We start from the raw sequence: 6,852 nt of genomic DNA on the forward strand, positions 1-6,852 counted from the left end.
TTTATTCCTACTGGTACAACACTTCCTAAGGCTCTTATATTTATTTGTTATGACAGTACATGCAGAGACATACTAACCTGCCATGCGACGCATCCTTTGCAACCTAGCATCATGGGCCTGCTGGTTCACAGCCCACTCATCTGCAGCTGTTAGAGGAAAACAGTGATATTTAGCCATACCTATCCATAGTATACACAAGCTAGGCAATTATTAACTACTTAGTGGAATGAGTACTTAGTGCTGGGGCATTAGCCATCTGCCGAGACTCCTGGATCCACTGTTCCAGTACATCCCCCCTCCACTGCTTCAGGTCAGCATGGTGGTGCCTGACCTACTCAACAGTCTAGGGGATACCTGTGGCACTGGTGAGGTCACGGGCGAGACTGTCCCAGGCCTCCATTTTAAACTGCGAGCCCTGGTACTAACCCTGCAGTAGTCTCTCCTCATGGTGTTTTACCAGGAGCCATACCATGAGTTTTGACTCCTGGATGCCCCAGCGCTGCGCTCTAAAATGAGTGCCTACACCCACACCAGCCATTCTGCCTGCAGTAGGAAGCTACAACCACTTATGGAATGCATTTGTGCCTGTGTGGTTTATATACGGCCAATTACCCACACTTTTCTGTGATTGGCCAGGTTTGAAGAGGCTAAGCTATGGGCACACCTGCTTACCTAAAGTTGGAAGTGCTTATAGGGGTATACTGGTAGGCAGATTGGATTGGATCCCCTACACATTGCTTACTCTTACTAAGTTGAGCTGTGCTGCGGTTAGCATTGCTTAGTAATTAATTTGCACTATATTTGCCTTTTGGCAGTGATTTATTCTTCATTACAGGTTTTATATGTGTCTGTTATCCGTGATTTATGTGTACATACACTGTATAGGGACCTGGGGACTTCTTCACTTTATTACAATAACACCTCACATCTATGCTTACTGCAGCACTCCAGTTCACATATTTATATTATATAGCAAGTTATACCACTTCACACTGTACATAGATTCAGTTCACATCTTTGGTTTGATTTACCTGTGGTGAGGATTAGTTTGCTGATACCTCATTCATCTGTATTGCTATGATGGTTTAGTGGTTGACTACTGTCACTATAGTGTACAGGGTCCTGAGTTCAAGCCTTGCAGGTGCAGTTTATTTTGTTGCTGGGCAGAACATATGAATTTGCGCAGGTTTGTGCGATGGTAAGCACTGCTAACCTCCTGTTACAGTTTCTTAAATCAGTTAGCTCCTATTTTGCTTAATCTGTGTAGGCAATGCTCACTGCTGCCCACACAGGTGTACTCCCACTTGCTGCCGCGTACCCCCTTGCTACTTCATGTACATGTCAGTTTTATACATGTTTAAGTCAGGTGTACATGTCAGGTATGACTGTTCACGAAGGTCAGTGTAAGGTTAAGTGGAATTCCAGTTTAGCATTTCTGGTTAGGCTACACTCAGGTATTCAGGTTAGGTTTAGTTATGCCATACCTGTGTTGTACGAGTAGATGTAAATAGTGGAGGTGTAGGTGGGTAGGTGGAGGGGGGGGCATTTTAACTGCATGGTAGGCCGTTCAACTGGTGGGGTTGCGGTAGTGCAGGTTTGCAGGGTGTTGGAATATGTATGTGAGACAGGACAGGAGGTGTCAGTGTCAGTAGTTGGTGTAGGGGTCTGAAGGGTTAGGGCTTGGTGGACTTTGCCAGGTGGTGATCCAAGTGTGATTGGGTTTTCCCTTCATGTGTTTTTACATGTGTAGTCTGGGACAGCTGCAGTAATACACCTGGGATGGGGGTTCCAGATTCTGCCAATATAGTTGTGTGGAGGGTGTCACCTACGTGTGACAGTGGGCATCACTACGACTGCAACAGAGGTCGATAGGTAAGTGGTGTTATTGGACCACACAGAGGGGCTGATAGTAGGGGACATGTCCAGGGATGTGCAAAATGGCTGACAGAAAGGTCCACAGCTGGCCATTTCTTCTACAGCAACAGCTGTGTATATACCCTGCATTTGGGGGTAGGTCCGGACAATCGCACCCCTGGATGGGGGTGAGGACAGCAACATAGCTCTCAACTGATCGAAGAAAAATCTCAACAAAATCAGGGACAACTCCTCAAATAATCAGGGACAATCAGGGACATTTTCTAAATATTTTTAGTATTAACCTGAAACATTTTCAGAATAAGAGAATGTGGATTAATATAGGTTTTCTGACGTGAAGCATCTATAACTCTGAATTACTATCATTATTTATTAAGGGCAATTCACCACCTTTTCTTCAGAACTCACCAGTTTTCTGGGGGATTAAGAGGGACAGACCTAATATGGGAGTCTATATCAGGGACAGATGAGAGGTCTGGACAGCAATAATACCTTGTGATGCCAATTAGTTCGGCTTACATGCCTACAGTGGGGTGTTGCGACCAAGGGTTCTTTGATGTCATTTAGTGGGTTTGCAACAACACATCTGGTTATACCGTCCTTTGCCATGTAAACTAGACTTTGCTGCAATGGGACTCATACCAAGCATGGCTGCTCATTAGGCATCGGCTCTGCCCAATGCACACTATTGCTTACATCCCTGGGGCGGTCCACATAGAACCACTCCAGCCAACACCTGCACAGCTAGGCCCATAATTTCATACCCATAGTTCCCAAACTGCACATCCTCTTCGGCACTCTTCCTTACTCCGGATGCAGGTCAGGTCTGGCCACACCAATAGACACTACCCACTCCCCACTTCTCGGGACTCATCACGTATGTTGTCTCGCCCCATGGATCATCAGGCCTCCCCTACCCTGTAGACCAAGAACATGCGTGGCCTGCCATTAGACATCTGTATAATGTCTGGAAACCTGAAAATCATAGAATTTTTAGGGTGTCCCACAAGGGACAGTCATGTCTTTGTTTCAAGATTAGACTCGGCAGGTCTCTCCCACTGTTAGAATCCAGCCTGTAGTCTGGGAAGCAGTGGTGTGTTTACTTTTATTGTGTGTTTGTATGTTTCACTTGTCTAGCTGGGGGTGGGGGTTGATGCTACGTGTTGCACATTTGGTGATTGGACCCCTCACCCCTTTTGGCAAGGCCTGTGAACATATGTAATTCTTAACTGCTGTATCATATTCTAGCTATATATATATGTGTATATTTACACACACACACACACACACACACACACACACACACACACACACACACACACACACACACACACACATATATATATATATATATATATATATATATATATATATATATACATACTATATATATATATATATATATATATATATATATCTATATGTGGGTATTTATATATATTCTGTCTATGTATGTATACATTTGTACTATGGAGAGGGAGAGGTATATCTCCATGTAGTTATGGGTATATATACACACATACCTCTACATATTTACATCTACATCTGGTTATTCCGTTCTTTGCCATGTAAAATAGACTATGCTGCAGTGGGACTCATAGCTGGAGTGGCTGCTCATTGGGGTGCACCTCTGCCCAATGAACACTATGGCTTACATCCCTGGGGCTGTCTGTATAGACCCTCTCCAGCAAAAACCTGCATGCCCATAATTACCTTCCCATAGTTCCTCCACCCGCATCTCCTCTACAGCACTCATCCTTACTCTGGGCGCAGGTTGGGTCTAAACACACCACTACATACTGCCCACTCTCCACTTCACGGGACCCATCTCGTACATTGTCTCGACCCATGGGTCATCAGGTCTTCCCACCCTTGTAGTCCGGGTATGTGCACACCCTGCCTTGATAGGTCATTGCACAGGCTTCCTCCTATATCAAGACAATTTTTGGGGTGTCCCGCAAGGGATGCTCCTGTCTCTGTTCCAAGATTAGACTTCTCGGGTCCACTGTGTCCCCCCAGGTTGTATCCTGCCTGTGGTCTGGGGAGTAGTGGATTGTTTACATTGTTTGTGGGTTTGTTTGTATGTTTCCCCTGTCCTGCTGGGGGGGGGGTGTTCATGCTATGTGTTACATGTTTCTTGCTTGGGCCCCTCACCTCCATTGGCATGGCCTGTGAACATATGTCATTCTTAGGTGCTGTATCTTATCATAGTTATATATCTGTGTATATCTACACACACACACACACACCCATATATATATATATATATATATATATATATATATATATATATATATATATATATATATATACTGCTGTATATATATATATATATATATATATATATGTATATGTCTGCATATATATATATATATATATATATATATATATATATATATATATATATGTATACATATATAGATTTATAAATATATTGCTGTACACACACACACATATATATATATATGTATATATATATATATATATATACATATATATATATATATATATATATATATATATATAAAATAAAACAACATGTGGATGTATGGGTGTCTGCATCTGTATATATGTATTTGTGGGTATTTATTTATATGTCCATCTATGAATGCATACATTTGTACTACAGAGAGGGGGAGGTATATATCTATATAGTTATGAGTATTCATACAAACACATATACCTCTAATTCTTTAGCTACATATCTGGTAATGTTGACTGGTATTGCTGGATACTGTGTTTCGTGTGCATACCAGCCAACCTTGTGTGCCATGTATGCTTTGCAATACCTACGACTGACTCCGTTATTGTACACAGAGTCACACGTGACACTGACCGTTTGATACGGTGTGCTAAGGCACTTTCAAGTGGTTGTGAACGGGTTTGCGCAGAGGTTAGTACTGCTGACTTATGGTCACAGTGTGTTACATGCAGTTAGCGTCTCCTTTACCTGATCTGTGTCGGCGGTGCTTCACCCTGCCCAAACGCACTTGGACATGCTTACTAGTGCTTACATTTGCTTACTTCTACTTATCTGTGCTTATGCCTGCTTACTGCTGACTTATTCATTATGGTACTGGCTCTTCACATGTGCATTTCATACAGTACTCCAGTTCACATTTAAATGTTATTTAGTAGGTTATACATCAATAAAATGTAAATAAATGTCCGTATACAGATTACACATGGAAAATGGTATGTGCTGCAGTGGGACTCAAGCCGGGAATGCCTCCTTGTTAGGCGGATGCTCTGACCACTACGCTATTGCTGTGCTGATTCATTTGCTATATCTTCCCTGTTATCCTCTTCAGCCTTTTATACTGCTTTAACTGTAGCTAAGCGATTGGCACACCCGCGCACCTACGGTTAGCTATACTCGGTGTTTTATGTCCTGTTGCTCTTGTACACATGGGGGACTGTTGGTGGGGATATGCAGACACCTATGAGCCATCTCGCTAATTTATTTACATTTTCTGCTGTTCTACTTTGCAGGGGCATGTTTATTCTGTGGGATCTGCTCTCAGACACACCCCCTGCACTCGTCCATGCTCCATGTAGGATTAGGAGGTCAGGCAGCGTGCCTTCATTAATATGCTTGGCGTGCTGCCATCCTCCTCCTAAACTGCTGCTTCCGTGCAGCACTAGACTAGTCCTGCACAGGAGATTGGTGAATCCAGGGGATAGTAGCAAGCAGTATCAACTGTCAGGAAATGTTCTTACCTTTCCACCGAAAAAGCTTCAATGAAAACACCTGTTCTGAAAACCTTCCTTAAGCTCTTATTGCTGCTGGTTTGCAATCCTCTCTAGTGTGATAAGGCATATGACAGCCGCAGAAGCTTATATCACAAATTTTATAGCTTCTTGAGTGGCATTCATGCTAATGAAGCATCAGCTAATAGATGTTTCTTAATCACAGATTTTACTCATGGTTGTTATGAACAAAGCTATACTGAGAGCTTGTCACACCTTTATGCACTCACATGAGCACCTGCAAAGCATATTGATCATGCATGTGGGTATCAATAACACCAGTGGAGATGCAAGAAGATCTAATAATGTTTGCAGATCTTAGAGGCATAAAGAGCAAAACTGCTATCACAGTTAGGCATTATGCACCTAGCAAACATGAGATTTTCCATGACAGTGTCCACACTCTAACTCCATCATGCTGCTCCATTAAGATGTGGCTAAGCAATAGTGGCACAACATCTGATAGTGCTAACAAACTGCCCCTGTTGCACATCATACCAAAAAATCAATGTGTGTGCCTGGGATAGGGCTGCTATAGTTTTCTGGGCTGTGACTTGGTGAATGGTCATGGCTTTCAAGGCAAGGCTCTCCAGTGTGCAAGAAAAAAAGAGTAAGATATTTCTGTATCTGCTGCACAGAAACCACCAGGAGCTCCTAATTGAGGTTCTTATAACCATTTCCATTATAAAGTGAATGGCTGACACAGTCTTTCCATAGTGGTTTCTGAAAACACTTGTATACCCAACTCTTGTCATCAGTGCCAGGACCACTACAGGGACCTGAAGCATTTTCCTTTAGCCTGAAACCCTTTTTTTTTTTTTTTTTTTTTTTTTTTTTTTTTGTTTTTTTTTTTTTTTTTTTTTTTTTTTTTTTTTTTTTTTTTTTTTTTTTTTTTTTTTTTTTTTTTTTTTTTTTTTTTTTTTTTTTTTTTTTTTTTTTTTTTTTTTTTTTTTTTTTTTTTTTTTTTTTTTTTTTTTTTTTTTTTTTTTTTTTTTTTTTTTTTTTTTTTTTTTTTTTTTTTTTTTTTTTTTTTTTCTTTTTTTTTTTTTTTTTTTTTTTTTTTTTTTTTTTTTTTTTTTGTTTTTTTCGGTGCTTTTTTCCAAACCCTTTTCCCAAACGGCTTTTTTGGACCCATTTTTCCCCCCTTACCCCAGTGGCTTACCATTTGGCCTTTACTTTCTACTTTTAATTTTTGTGCTTTATGGCCTGCTTACTGCCTTTTACTTT

This window comes from Protopterus annectens, chromosome 8.part0, assembly GCF_019279795.1.
Source record: "Protopterus annectens isolate FY-2018-M chromosome 8.part0, PAN1.0, whole genome shotgun sequence".
In the NCBI taxonomy this organism is placed as follows: Eukaryota; Metazoa; Chordata; order Ceratodontiformes; family Protopteridae; genus Protopterus; species Protopterus annectens.